This window comes from Anguilla anguilla, chromosome 2 (genome assembly GCF_013347855.1).
Source record: "Anguilla anguilla isolate fAngAng1 chromosome 2, fAngAng1.pri, whole genome shotgun sequence".
In the NCBI taxonomy this organism is placed as follows: Eukaryota; Metazoa; Chordata; class Actinopteri; order Anguilliformes; family Anguillidae; genus Anguilla; species Anguilla anguilla.
This window is the reverse complement of record NC_049202.1, coordinates 1142951-1158998: the sequence shown is the minus strand read 5'-3', so window position 1 is coordinate 1158998 and position 16048 is coordinate 1142951. Positions and strand designations below refer to the sequence as shown.

At 44.4% G+C, this 16048-nt stretch overlaps 1 long non-coding RNA gene across 2 annotated transcripts in view; it reads left to right on the top strand.

The window, feature by feature from the left end:
• LOC118219698 overlaps positions 1–16048 on the top strand; it is a 289497-nt gene that overhangs the window by 249402 nt on the left and 24047 nt on the right. The window contains exon 3 of one of the 2 annotated variants that reach the window (XR_004763822.1): positions 14498–14522. The exons of the other annotated variant lie outside the window; for it this stretch is intronic. This is a non-coding gene — a long non-coding RNA (uncharacterized LOC118219698). Of the gene's footprint in view, positions 1–14497; positions 14523–16048 lie in introns of those variants that run through there. 2 annotated transcript variants of the gene reach the window in all.

Sequence of the window (16048 nt, the reverse complement as noted above, 5' to 3'; positions counted from 1 at the left end):
TGCCCTCAGAGCGACGTGTCAATTTGCCCGTCACTCCTGAGCCCTCGCCCTCGCCCTCGCCCTCGCACCGGAATAAAAACATAACTTTTTTCGGCGCTCTCAGTCGGCTGGTTTGCAGGTCCACCGTTGATGAGATGCCACACCTCAAACTTCAGAACGAGGCCCGGGGCTTATAACACATTTTTCCCGCCCTGCAGACGGGGATTAGAAATATATTCTTCCTTGCCCCTCTTTTATTTTTACAGCCGGAAAAGGAAGAGAGAGAAAACGCTATTTCGTTATTCAGTGCCTCTGCAGCCATTGTAGGCTCCACTTAAAGGATCTACCTCATTGTGCTGCTGTTGCTGGTGTCTGCTCACAGGTGTATTCATTTTTTGTGTCTTCATGTAGTCTAGCTTTGTGTATGTATAGCAGCAAAATCGTACACCCCTCAGACCATATAGCTCGATCGGAGGCTGCCTTCTCCCTTCAGCAGACTGGGGAAGTAGCCTAGAAGAGCTTCACACACACACACACACACACACACGCACACTCACACTCTCTCTCACACACACACTCACACACACACACAAGGACCGTCGTTACGATGTCCTTCAATGTCAAATTTTGCTGCCAACAAGAGTTTGTTTAATTCCTGCATGGCTGCGGAGAGCATCTCCAAAATGCCTAATGACATTCTTATTGACACTCGAGAGGAGGCGATGTTTCAGCCTGTCTCACAAAAGTCTTACGCAGGGGCTTTCAGACCTCCTGGCCACAGGTTGAAGACGTCTGACCTGAAACGCATACAGACTAATGACTGCCCTGACTGACGTTTCAACCAATAACCCCAAAAGTGTTTGTCCGATGTCAGCGGGAGTTTATCAGTCAGTGTCTCTGCATTACTATTTGTCTATTGATCCATCCATCTCTGCCTCTCCTTCTCTGCATCATTGTCTGAACTCTTGTCATTGTGCTGGCTAGTCCAGAGCTAGGCCCGCATGTTTAAATTCTCCTGCCTTTCGCTAAGATGGCAAAGGATGGGCGCATTTTCAAGGTCGTGAAAAGGCCATGTGGTGTGATTTTGAAATCCCATATTTTAGCTTGTGTTGCCTTCCTGAATTGTTGCTTCCCATTCATGTTTCTTATCATTTGCTTATTCTCAAATGGAAAATAGGGACTTGGGCTCTGCAGAAAATGGCTCTGCAGAAAATGGCTCACGTGCTAATGGGACACGCGGCGCATGCTAACGGGACACGCGGCGCATGCTAGCGGGACACGCGGCGCATGCTAGCGGGACACGGCGCATGCTAACGGGACATGCGGCGCATGCTAACGGGACACACAGCGCATGCTAGCGGGACACACAGCGCATGCTAACGGGACACACGGCGCGTGCTAACGGGACACACAGCCCATGCTAACGGGACACACGGCGCATGCTAACGGGACACACGGCGCATGCTAACGGGACACACAGCCCATGCTAACGGGACACACGGCGCATGCTAACGGGACACACAGCCCATGCTAACGGGACACACGGCGCGTGCTAACGGGACACACGGCGCGTGCTAACGGGACACACAGCCCATGCTAACGGGACACACAGCGCATGCTAACGGGACACACAGCCCATGCTAACGGGACACACGGCTGTGTCATAAAGCAGCGTTGTCATGCGTCGTGTGTTTCTCTCCTCTTGTTAGTCCGTGTGACGCAGGAGCCCATTAGCATGGATCCTGTACTATTAGCCGTGACATGGAACTCAGTCTTAATTATCCTAACTGGGATAGGGTTAATTGTGCTGCCTGTGCTCAGGTCTCTGTGCGTAGGGGATGTCCTGTCATTGAGCCGAAAACTTTGGGGAGAGGCGGTGAGATGGCGCAGTCTACAGTGGGGGCCCCCTGGGGGGGACGAGGGGGGGTGCGAGTCCAGGAGTGAGGTAACTGCGATCCCACCTGGGGGGGAGATAATAGGCAGCTCTTGGATCATTGCAGCTCTGGGACACACAGTCACGCACGGCACAGCTCAACGACGCTTATTAGCCTCCTCGCAAACAAGCCAGACGCCGAACGATATCGAGTACACTGCCCAGCTACGGTACAAACGCACCGCCCTGCTACGGTACAAACACACCGCCCTGCTACGGTACAAACACACTGCCCTGCTACGGTACAAACACACCGCCCAGCTACGGTACAAACACACCGCCCAGCTACGGTACAAACACACCGCCCAGCTACGGTACAAACACACCGCCCTGCTACGGTACAAACGCACCGCCCTGCTACGGTACAAACGCACCGCCCTGCTACGGTACAAACGCACCGCCCTGCTACAGCACAAACACACCTCCCTGCTACACACCGCCCTGCTACGGTACAAACGCACCGCCCTGCTACGCACCGCCCTGCTACGGTACAAACGCACCGCCCTGCTACAGTACAAACGCACCGCCCTGCTACGGTACAAACGCACCGCCCTGCTACAGCACAAACACACCGCCCTGCTACGGTACAAACACACCGCCCTGCTACGGTACAAACACACCGCCCTGCTACAGTACAAACGCACCGCCCTGCTACGGCACAAACGCACCGCCCTGCTACGGCACAAACGCACCGCCCTGCTACAGTACAAACGTACCGCCCTGCTATGCACCCCCCTGCTACGGTACAAACGCACCCCCCTGCTACAGTACAAACGCACCGCCCTGCTACGGTACAAACACACCGCCCTGCTACGGTACAAACACACCGCCCTGCTATGGTACAAACGCACCGCCCTGCTACGGTACAAACGCACCGCCCTGCTACGGTACAAACGCACCGCCCTGCTACGGTACAAACGCACCGCCCTGCTACAGTACAAACACACCGCCCTGCTACACACTGCCCTGCTACGGTACAAACACACCGCCCTGCTATGGCCAGGGTACAAGTGCGGTCTCACAGTCGAGAGGGAAAGAGAGACCTGAGCAGTCATTCTGCTGCTAACCATATCAAATCATACTTCCTCTTTGTTTTGTTTTTTTGTTGTTTTTTTTGCACTATATCTGACTTTCACATAATAGCAAAGAAAAAACAAGGGTAAAAATAAGCCGTTAATATTCTACAGCATGTGTCTGCTCTGTGGTAGAATATTAATGTTCAGCATCCACATTTTGTGCTGGATATGATTTTGTCCCTCTCTCCCCTGGCTGTGAATTTAACTGATTAAATCACCGAGTGCACACAGCAGTGGTGACACGAAAACAGCAATTAATAAGCAAACCCCTGTGCTACAGGGCTCCCTCTTAACCGCGTGGCTAATAACATTACACGGCGAAAAATAGCCAAACCAGACAGGTGTAAGGGGATTTGGGCACAATTTTATTTGCCTGCCTGCAAAGTGGGTATTATTGTTCAGCATCTCAGTTTCAGAGAGAGAAATACAGAGAGAAATGGAGAGAGGGGAACAGAGAGAGAGAGAGAGGGACGGAGAGAGAGAGAAATGGGAGAGAAAGAGAAATGGGGAGAGAGCAACAGAGAGAGAGAGAAAGGAACACAGAGAGAGAGGGACCAAGAGAGCAACAGAGGGAGTGAAAGAAAGGAAGAGGGAGAGAGAAATGGGGAGAGAGCAACAAAGAGAGAAAGAAAGGAACAGAGAGGGTGAAAGAAAGGAAGAAAGAGAGAGAGGAATGGGGAGAGAGCAACAGAGAGAGAAAGAAAGGAACAGAAGAGAGAGAGAGGAACAGAGAAACAGAGGCAGAGAGAAAGCATTTTGGACGGGTAACTCCCTCTCGTGTTTCGGGCCCTTTGTCCCCCTGCATGCCGTGTCCCCCCCCCCCCCCCCCCCCCCCCGAAGCAGCGGCACATCTGTGCCTTCTTCCCCGCTGCCAGGCACAGTACCTGCCCTTTGCACAGCCCTGCGATAAGAGCAGCGTATTTGCATAACACAACTCTGTGAAACAACGTGAGGTATCGTCCTGACATTGACCAGGACTGCCGGCCGCACTTATTCAAAAACAACCTATTAGTGTCCAGCAAGGCTGCTTTTGCATATTTGTCAGTTGGCCTTCTTGGCGAACACACACTCTCTCTCTCTCTCTCTCTCCTGTTTTCAAAGAGACCACATTTTTAAAGCAAATTACTTCTTTGTGAATGCGGTCATTTCCGATGATGACTGGAGCTCACGCTGAAAATGATTTCCGTGTGCTTTATCATTTTTAATAGGGGCTGACAGATACACCCGTCAATTAAGTTGATGTGAGCACATTATCATAGCAGGTTGTCAGCCATTGTCATTGAACGGAAACAAACTCCCTGGTTTTGCGTAGCGTACATGATGCTGACTGAACTCTGCAGGCACCATTAGTACACAGAAAGCTACACTCAGTCATAACAACACAATACACCAGAACAGTGAGGTTCCCCCGCACAATTATTTCAGCATATTTAAAAATAGCTACTTTAAATATTTTTATTTTCATAAAGTTCTGTTTAAGCCCTGTGATGTGCCCAAGGCAGGACCTTAAAGTCCTTAAAGTTCCCCCCCGCCCCCCCCCCCCCCCCCTCCCGTTTCATTTGTAAGAATATTATACGTCTGGGCGAAAATGATGGATGACAAGTTAAATTTGTGTGGAGGGAGGGAAGGTGAACGGTGACAGAGGTATTTATCTTAGGAATGGGGGTTGGGGTCAGGCGAAGCCGGGCAGCTCACGGCACGGGGACATTGACAGATTCATCCAGAGGAGCCCATCGCCGAGGCCTTTTGTTTTGAAGCCTGGCTCCTGGCAAACTGACCCTCATCCCTCATCCTGTCAGCCGCTGAAGGCTGCCACACTACGCCCGGGATCTTACCCGCACTAATTCTTGTCATTCACTCTTCTGACGGGGGGGGGGGGGCTCCGAAAAAACCCCAAACTATTCCAGCTCCTGAAAGGGAAGGCTTGAAGCATTTATTTCTGCTCATAATGGCCCCCGCTGATCTAAGCTCCATATCATTTTTTCCTGTTGCCTTATCATCGCGGGCCACTGTCGGAGCGGAGAGTGTTTTTCGGCAAACGGAAGGGGCGGGTTGTAAAAGGGGGGGGGGGGGGGCACAGTCTCCTCCAGGCTGACCTCCTGTTGTCCAGGTTACATCACCCTCCCGTGCCCCCGCAGCCTAAAACAAAGGGCCCCCGGGTTCAGTGTGTTTTTATTTGGTCGCACCGACGTGAAAACATAGTCTCCTGAAAACAGTGTGGCTTGTGCATCTAAAGAGACGCCTTTTATCCTGCTTCCCCGCGATAATACCTGCGCTTAATCTTAACATTCCTGAAAGGGGCCATTTTTTTGCAGTCAAGATAATAGTTTGTTTTGCCTGAGAGTGGTTCTTGTATCATCTTTTTTATGTGAGATGACTAGGTTTTGTGGCAGGGTGACCTCTAGTGGAGTAAAGGATATGATAAAACAGGATGTGTTTATATCTGTGCTGTGACACCACTGGGAGAGAGGAGAGGCATTTGTAGCCCACCATAAACTACACAAAGGCTGGATCAATAAGGCCTCCACCTATCAATTTATGACAGCTGCCTGGTGTGTGTGTGTGTGTGTGTGTGTGTGTGTGTGTGTGTGTGTGTGTGCGTGTGTGCGTGTGTGCGTGCGTGCGTGCGTGCGTGCGTGCGTGCGTGCGTGCGTGCGTGCGTGCGTGCGTGCGTGCGTGCGTGCGTGCGTGCGTGCGTGCGTGCGTGCGTGCGTGCGTGCGTGCGTGCGTGCGCGCGCTTCTGTGCATCTCTGTACATTTACACTTGCTCTTGTGCACATGCACAGTAAGCAAGGCATTCTAGTTATCCATATTTATGTATTTCAAGTGAAAGTCTGTTATTTATATGCCAAGGAAATAATGTATGTTCTTGTATTTGTGATACTTGCAGTCCTAGCCACAACATAATTGAATAGAATAACTGAAAAATATGTTTGCAATAGCTTTGCTGTTTAGAGTATCAGTTAAACAAGATTCCACAGTTATGCAGTTATTTGACAGAAGATTGTGGTATGTTTACATCTTTATAATCATTCATGTGAATAATGGTACACAAGTAGAACTCCTGAAGAAAACAAAAATGCTTTACTATATTTACCTGATGTTAAAAAATGTGTTAGGAACTAGTACTGAATTTTTGAACACAAGTAGCAAAAACTACTTGCAGTAACTACCTACCTGATGTCGTACAACAACCGTTATGTAGTTCCAAAGCAGGGAGAGACTCCATGACGTTAATGTCAGTGGCCTGAAAGTGAAAGTTTTATTTCTGAAGTGGGCCGTCCATGCTAAAGTAAGTGTCTGTGCCTTCCCGCTGCATTTGTATGCAGCCATTGTGCTGGCGGCCTTGTATTTTGACAGTTTGGGCTCATTTTCCAATGAAGTGAATGTATTAGCGGTGAATGCGCTGTGGAGTAGCTGTTTGTTTCCGTGCTGGAAAAGTTTCACGGTGCCAGCGATTGCTATTTTACCAGAGGGCATCCATCATCATGTCAATGTTTTAATGTTCCGCGCTGAGCCACCTAGGAAATGTAGGAAGGAACAAGGGACCAAACAACCGAGCTCTTTCAGCATACGCCAAAATCTGTGCCTTAAATTTAGCCCAGCGTGCTGAGCTACAATGGTTCTCACAGGCTTTTGAAGGCCGTGGTAAATTTGATTGTAAATAATAATAAGTGCTCTGGATGCCCATGAGGGGCGCACAATGAACGCCATTTTAATTAACGGCATTGAATCCCTGACCTTTGACCCCCTGACACATAACCAATAAACAATCCCCTGCTGGAGCATTAGGGCTGAAGTGACATCATGACTGGAGTGCCTCAGCCGGCCGGGGGGCGGGGCTTAATGCAGCAAGTCGGTCAGTGTGGATAGCGACTAGGTTAGCGTTAGCTAAAACGCCATCCCAAAATTTAGCCTTGTCGCTGTAATGGGAGTTCTTCCTGCTTTGAAAAGTTAGAAATGTAAGAGGCAGCACTCTGTGAAGTGTTTAATTTCCATTTTGCACTCAAGAGCGTTGAAGACAGAACATCAGAATGAATCTGACATTGATCTGACCGTTATCTGTCCTGGTTGCGCACTAGTTTTACCACTGTACCCTCATAAGATTTCAGTGGTCCTCGTTATGATATAGTATACAGTAACATATTGTGTGTGTGTGTGTGTGTGTGTGTATATATATATATATATATATATATATATGTGTATATATGTTTTTTTTGGTTTTCAAATTTTGTTGATATTCGGATTGGGATAATGTAATTATGCTCCATGACCATGATTTGTCAGGTTCTGAAGAGTCATATTAATAAAAAATAAAAAAAGTTCATATTTTAGCCTTTATCCTTTGAGTGCATTTTCAGGAGGACGCGTTTGGCATTAATAATTCACGGCGCAGAAGTGCCTAAAAGAAGCCATTCTCTCTTCCGAACGGCTCCTCAGCTCGTTTAGTGCTGAGCAGGGGCATTCTTCTCCTGATTGACAGCATCTGTGGGCCGGTGATGTAATATTTATGATGTGTCACATTGCGATGCATCAGTCCGAGCAGCACTGCTGTTTCAGTTTAAGGTACTTTGTGTCTGACAAGGGTGGGCCACGTGCAGGTCGCAGGAGGACTGGCCTTGGGACCCAAACTCTGCGGAGCTCCGCGTGTCCCCTGAATGTAGTCAAATGTGTGTCTCCCTCTGCCTTGCTGGAGCCTGTCTGTCATTTATCAGTAGATTTTGGATGTACTGCGTATATATATATTGTCTTATTTTGAGTTTGTGTGTGTGTGTACGTATACACACACACACACACACTTAAAAGAAGGCAATTGAATCTTACAATAAGTCAAATGAAATACTCAATACCCAATGGAGGGGCCACTTTGGTGGGATACACCTGAAGTAGCTGCTCAAGTGGGTGGAGGCTGGAGGGAGAAAAGGGCACAAAAGGCAATTCTAGGACATTCTCCACTGTCATCATCAAACCTGCTTTACTCTTCTCCCCCGGGCAGGGCTGTCGTCTTGTGTACTCTTAATATCTGGGGTCTTCGATAGTGAAGTACACTGATACGACACACTGGTTAATCCGGCACGTTTCAGTCCAATTATCAAAATGAAAATGAGTTCCGGACAAGCTCGGGTCTTTGTGGATAATTTGCTTTATTCTGCAGAAAATAAACCTCTTATTGTTGAGTGTATAGTACAAAGCCAAATCAAAAAAAAAGTATTTGTCCCAAACATTATGGAAGCTCACTGTATATGTGATTCCATACAAAACATAAGCCTATCTATTGTTTATGTAATAAGACATTAAAATGAGATGATAAACGGAGGTCCTGTCTCACTGCAGTCCCAAAGTTCCCCTGACAATTTTTTAAAAGGGTCGGGTGTTAACCCCGGCCATATTCCCAAACATCTGGCGACACCATAACCTAGCGCACATCTGAATGACAACACAATCTGCTGCTTTCTCTACTACTTTTATTCCCCAGATCTTAACTGCTAGTGGGAACTAAATTCTTCAGTTGACCTACAAATAAATAACTTTTTATTTGAAACGCGGCCTTGGGTGGCTGCTGTAATGGAAAGTAATGTGTGAGCACTGAGGGAAAGCAGCACGAGGGTCGGCGATGTGGCATAGCAGTTAGCGTACTGGACGCCAGGGCTGCGGGTTTGATTCCCAAGTGAGGTGCTGCGGCTGTACCCTACAGCAAGCTCACCTGAATCGCTTCGGTAAATATCCAGCTGTGTAAACATTCTGTGCAAAGAATGTAAGGTGTGTAAGTTGCTCTGGATGAGAACATCTGCTAAATTCCCAAATAGGCAACATATAGACCTGCTCCAGTATCTAAAGCTGGGAATAGCTGCCAGTACGTTTTTTTTTTTTGAGTCATAACATTTATATTTGTGAATGAGCTGGTTCAGCCTTTGAGATGATGAGTGATGTCATTAAAATCCTTGCCTCTGTTTAAGAGGAAGCTGTCATCCGGCGACAGAAGAGCTTGTAAACAGATCATCAGATGTGGCCATAACTGATGTTAAAAGATAGAACAAACAATGTGCCGAGTTTGGCACATTACTGTGGGAGGATTAAGTAGCTTATTTGCTGGGTGACAGCAGTCCCCCTGTCCTCCGACATTACCTGCCTCACAGAAACATTCCTGGCATTACCTGTTGTCACTTTCCGTGCATTTCCGCCATTTTGTTCCACTTTAACCGCTAACTGACTCATTGAGCCATTACTATCCCCGTATTGTTGTCTTGTATCCCCGATAGGCTGTTTGAGTGTTGCCTTGCAGTACCCAAGCGGTTTCAGGTTATCTACGGAAGGTGACCTCCGAGCAGGGCTGGCTCGCGTCTACATTTTTTGGATTTGTGTTTAGAGATCTTTTCATTGTCGATAAGCCAATAACCCAATACGTCCAGTTTATTACCTTAACTTTCATCCAGCCTGAACTGTCCCTACTGTAGGTTTAATTGTGTGTGTGTGTGTGTGTGTGTCTGATTGTGTGTGTGAGTGTGTGTGTGCGCATGTGTGTGCGTGTGCGCGTGCGTGTGTGTGCAGTTCTATTTAATTATTTTTATTTTATCTAGCCTGCGATCAAACGTTGCTGAAAATGTCTGTCCTGGTTTTTCACCCGTCTTCATCTTCCTCCTCATCATCATCGGCCTGTCTGTCACTGCGGCGTGGGATCTGGCGAGTCTCTTCGGGGCGCTGTCTTCACCTGTATGCACATCTGTTGTCGCCCTCCACTGTGGTGTTGCCTCTCTGCCTTTGATTTTCAGTCCTGACGTGCCGGTTCCTCCATTTATGCCTGCCTATGAAAGAATCCGTTGTCATCGGCGTGTATCTTATGACATTCCCCCCCCCCCCCCCCCCCCCCCCCCCCCCAGAAAGAGAGATACAGCATGTCTGATGACTTAAAAAGATATTTATGATGTCGGGAATGACAGTTTGGCAGATGTGTTGAAGATTTTTTAAAATTCTTATTTATCTTCTATTTATATTTTAGGCGTCATTTTCTATTTATTTTAAAGATTACGTTTCGGCTGGGTGATGCTATCGCCTGTGAGTTATAATCACGGTGTGTTTTTTTTCCTCTTCTACTTTTAGCCTCTTCCGCTACCATGGCACTGTGGATGTGTTAGGGTATATTTGACACCAATTTGAGAGGCCCTGATCCTGGCCCATGAATAAAATATAAATATAAAAATATAAAATTTTTATCTGTTGGATCTATGATGATGATCTGAGTAACACTATGATGATGGCGATGATGATAATAATTATTAGTAGTATTATTAGACAGATGGACAGGACTGGTCAGACTCTTTGGGTGCTTGCAGCCACGATGAACTTGCTAGTAAGCGGAGTCCAGTCTGATGAGCAAAAAGTGACCGTCTGTCAAGAGTGAGGAAGCAAGTTGCCAAATCTATTTCTCTTTTCTCATTTAGCCACAAGTAATGTTAGCATTCTGTCTCTCCAGACTGTGGTGAATCTCTTCAGGCAGTTTGACCAATGAGGCAGTTTCAATAACAAACCCCTTTATATTCAAACTTCACATATAGATCACATTATAGAGGCTTGAAATACTGTGATCAAATGTGATCATTTTTCTCAGTAGCTATTACCCAAAGACACCATATTGTTGTCTTGGCTATGTATAGTGTTACTAGCTATGTAGCTCCTGGTGTCTAACTAAACATGTATATCCATATTTTTGTAATCCCAGGTCAAAGGTTAAGTACGTCATTGATTTTAGCCCTGTTTTCGTTTTTTGATCATGTAAATGATTTCTGTGACTTCTTACTCGTTGTTGACCTCGGTAATTTGTGATTATTATGGGCTGTTCTCATTATCTGACCGCTCTTTATCTTCACTACACTCTATTGTTTACACTTGCTTTATTGTAAAAATAAAAATCCCTTTCAAATCCCTGGTTCGCGTTCCCTTTGAAGTAGTGGTCTTTGCATGGTTTGGTACCCCCATGATGAAGGAGTTTCTTTTTAATGACCAGATTCTGACCCCGTTTCGTGTGCCTAAGCCCAGATCCGAGTCGACAGGGCCTGTCCGGGCTGGGCGGTGTCGCTGGGCCTGACAGGGCTACACATCGGGCTGACAGCACGCGCACACGCCAGCCGCGATCGCTTAATTAGGCCCCGGCCCGCTAATTATTCGCCCCTGCTCCTTCTGAGGCTTGCAGCCGTCTCGGAGCAGAGTCTGCTCTGCGATTTGTTACGTTTGATTCTCAATTAGTTTCCCCCTACGTGTGGTAAGAATTGATTTTATGCAATGGGAAGATGATAAAATATAATAATTATTATTATTATTATAAAAACCAATCAATCAGACCTTTTCCTTTCAGCATCCCATGAATTAGATGAAGGATTAAGCAGGGAAATGGTGAGAACAAAGCAGACTACCCATGGAGTGGATAAATTTGAAATGACTGGGTTAAAAAAGCACATGCAAAGATAAAGCAAACTGTTTTGTTTTTTTTAACAAGACTGTTTTCCAGATTGTTTTATTCTTTTCTGTCTATTCATGAGGTTGCATGATTGAACTTTAAAGTTGCAAGTGAAACAAAACTGTAATTTGAATTTAAAAGGGAAAACAAAATGATAGAATGTACCTCTTTACAAAATCTTTTTTTTCATCTACAAGGTCCTTATTTCAGTTTTCCTTGACTTGTGTAAAGAAACGCACTGTAGTCTTTGTGTAGCTCCCTACAATGAAAACAAAGCAGAAATACAGTTTGCAAAAACATGTTCACAATCCCAAAATACTGAGTCTTGGGTAGTGAACATGTATTTACAAATTGTATATCTACTTAGTTTTCATCTGATCAACCGATTAATTAATTTCATTTTTGCAATTCTGCTTTGATTAAGCAAATATTGAATTTAAAAAATGATAATTAATTAATCTTTTGATCAGATGAAAACAAAGTAGATCTTGGTTACAAAGGGAGACTTGTGTAACTGATTTAACTCAATAAACTATAAAAACTCAAAAAAGAGTTTGCCATAATGGGGGATTTAAAAAAAAAAAAACTGTTTTGTTTTAAGATCTTCTGATCTGGATTGGCTCTGCTTTGCATGCTGGGAGTTGCTGTTTTGAAGGAGGAGCTTTGTGAGGTGGAAGCAGACACAGATTCAGTTCGAGCCTCAGCCCAGAGTTCCGCCCGAGCTCAGTGCCACTGCGAGGACGCCATTTACATGCCGTTTGTTTTGAGTCTGATGAGACCTGATATGTCAGCCATAATAAGCTCTGTGGGGCGTGCGCACGCCCTGCCCTTAATTACCTTCATCATCGTCATCGTCATCGTCCCGATTGTCCGCTGACCAGCGGAGCAGGTCACCAGTTAGTGGAGGCCGCAGACGAAGCCTGCGCTCGGTGTGAGCGCTGGAGGTGACGGCGGGAACTCGCTTTTACCGCGTGTGTGTGCGGCAGGGCGTCTTACAGTAAAAGACAGGGTGTCATTAGCAATGTTATAACACGCTATAATTACCACTCCCCCCATTTTCTTTCTTTCTTTTTTTTTTTTTGTTCCACAGAATGACAGGATGGATAATTGAGGAAAGCTTTTTTTTTTTTCTTTTTTTTTAGTCTGAAGTCCATCTACTGTACATATTTGGAAGTAGCGAAAGAGCTTAAATCAACTAAATCTCTGGCTTAATTTAAAATCAAATGAAGGCGGATTAGGCGTGGGCTACAGAGCCGTGAATTTTTCACATAATTAATTTAATCAATGTTGTTTTTAATGTGTTTGTGAATATGTAGTGCGGGATTAAACTTAACATCAAACCGCTGCGAAGCAGAGAAAATGCTTCTCATCTTCAAGGCTGAGGCAAGGTTATGTCTGAACAAAATGATCAATACATGAGATAAATATGTTCCATGCGCTTGCACACACACACTTTCATTTTAATGATAAAAAATTTTGAAAAATGTATTGGAAAGAATTTAACCCACCCAGGGGAAACTGAATGACCCTGATTGCTGGATGTTTGGCATGTCCAACCAATTACTTTCTCAAGCCCTGGAGTCATTTTCCTGACAAAAGAAAAATCCTGTTTATTTTAAGAAATGTGCCAACAGTAACATAATATTAATTTCAACATTATTATCCTAATTTTTCATTAATACTTTTTATTAATATTTTGAAGCACACTGTGCATCATGGTACTTATTTAATAGTCACGTTTATCTAGCTTTCGTTAAAATAATATGTATATCAATGTATACACGCTGAATTAAAAGAATATGCATAATTAAAGTACCCTTTCTGCTCTCTTTATGCAAAATGCACACTGGGCTAACAGGCCAAAGCCCCTCGTTTTTGAGAAGCAAGTCATAATTTATGGTTAAGGTTACTGTTCAAGAAAATAAAGAATTGTTTTGAACTTTGGAAACCCCTGGCATCGCGGCAAAATGACCATGGTCCGAGCAGCCACTATAAACCATTCTCTGCCCTTTGGTGGGCCGTTCGTCTTAAATAAAACGGCCGTATTTTTTCATGCAGTCTGAATGCCATAACTTTTCAAAATTCATGACCTTTTCCTGACTCCAGAATGTTAACCGGTAAGTCAAAACTTGTTTACAACCTACAGGGGGAAAATTAAGCACCTTGATTCATTATAAAATGGCCACCGGAAGACATTTTATTTAAAAATACAGTTTTGAGGTCTATTTCCTTGTGCATTGTTATGGTCAAACCTGTGGTTATTAAATTTCTATGTTTGTAGAATGTCAAGTTATGGGTTTGCAGAAACATTTCTCACGAACACAACCCATTTTTCATTAAAGGGACAGGAATGAGATTTTACTTTCTTTCATCATATCTTTAAATTCATAGATTAATTATGATGAAACCATAAACTTCAGTTAAAGCATTTTACAGATTCATAGTCTTCACAGCTCTTCACGGCCTTCCTAGTTTTACCCTCTCGCCTCAAAAACACTGCCGCCATTTTGAGTGCCAAAAAGATCCAGTTCCAGGTAATAGTAACAAAAGGACCAGGCACACACTACACTTGCACTAAATGCTGAGTTGTATTTTGAGAAAGATTAACGTAAGATTAAACAGCATTTCAATTTGATATGCTGATGTGGCCCTGCCTGCTGCCTGGTTTAATGTTTCATATGTACATGCAGTATATACTCTATCTATACATGCGGTTAAGTCCATTTCCATGCAATAATAAATGCTTCAATGAAAGTGCCAGTGCCTTTTCCTTATTACTGACATATTAATAATCTGAGTACAGTACAGTGTGTATATGCCAATATGCCTTGGGATGTGGGGAAAGTGTTAAATTAACATCATAAGGATACTGCGGCTACTTCCTTATTGGCAAAGGTTCTCAACAGTGGCTGAAGTGAGTGATTCACTCCCATAACTTGGCACCTTTTTTCCCCCCTGAAAATTAAATTAGAAATTAGATTTGTGTGGTTTACATTCAAAGTAGGTATAAACAAGGAACTTAAAAAGTAACCTCTGCTTCTTTTCTCCGTTGTTTAGAGGACAATGCGCGTCGCTGCTTTTTTAAAAATCCGGACCTGAGGCATTCTCTCTCCGGATGTGAACGAATCGCAAGACGGACCTGCCCGTGTTTCTCGCGTCCTCCCGTAGAGGTAATTGATACAGCGCTGATCAGTCACACTGTCATAAAAACACAATGGGTAATGGCCCAGCGCTGTCTTCTTTCTTGTTTTACAAGACGTTGCGCTGTCTGCGGGACGGTTATATTACCCCAGAAATGAAGACGGACCTGTTTCACCGGCAACTGTATATATTTATTTTTCTGCTCTATAATCCCATTTGTTCTGAAAAGAAAAGTCCAGATACAGACTGATATATTTTCTGGATGGGTACATGGAGAGAAAAGAGAGATGGATAGATAGACAGATATATAGCCTGACTTCTGTCTCAGTGTCGCCACGGTAACAATACCACCGCTATTAAACTTGTTTTGAAGACTTTTATTAAACTTAATACTTTTTATTAAACTTGTTTTTAAGACTTTCATTAAACTTGTTTTTAAGACTTTTAAGACAGAACGTAGCACGAGGAGGCCCCAGACCTGTCCTGAAACAGAAGAGGCCCAAGACAAGATTAATTATGAGGGCCTGCACATTGCCACGGTTGAGAAAAAAAGATGAAAGACATACTTATTTTGGCAGTTCTCCTGGCCGGGGAGCCTAGCTGTTGCACAGAGGTGTCAGGAGGCAGTGTTTTCAGTCAAGCCGATAAGCTCTCGCAAGAGAACTGGCAACTCCGGAGAGGTCAAGTCAAGGGCACCGTTCCCCAAAAACAACTGCAATTAGAGGGATGACTCATAGGCGCTTACATAATTCAAGTTAAATTACACATCATAAACAGACTGTAAAAGTTTAAAGCACATGTGATTACTAATAACTGCTCCGGGTCTGATTTATTAGCCCGAGTGTTGGGGCGTGTGACCCCAACGTCATTTGACCTTCAATAATGAATAATATATGGCAGTTACAAATTTAGACAAGCAGATGTTTTTTAACAGTTCCTGCTTGATTAGCCCCGTAATGTTAACTGATGTATAATGTGTGTGTGTATAACAGACATTGGCTAATTTCTGTTTCTTTTTGAAAACAGATGTTGTTTGCCAATATATTTACCTGCTATATACATTTCAAGATATATTGGTTGTAGTCAAATATCTACAATGTATGATCAATCGTTATCGTTCTGCATATCCTTGACTTAAAGGCTCAATGTATTATGGGAAGGTCTTCAAGAACTCCAATAAGTAGTAATGGCAAAAAAAGTTTTTGGAAATTACTTCAGTTTTACATGCTAGAATGTGTAAGTTTGCACAGTAATAAAAGAACAACTTTTTTCAACTATTGTCAGTGGTTGTTGCTTGCATATGTATTATATTGTTTTTATTGGCATTTTCAATTGTGTAACGATCTATACATGTATAAATATCTCCACACACACGCATGAATAGTATTTCTGGTTCTCTACTGCAATTATAGTATTCTGTTAACATCCATTTCCCGAAAGTCAGCCGTTTTCCTAAGACTTTAAAGA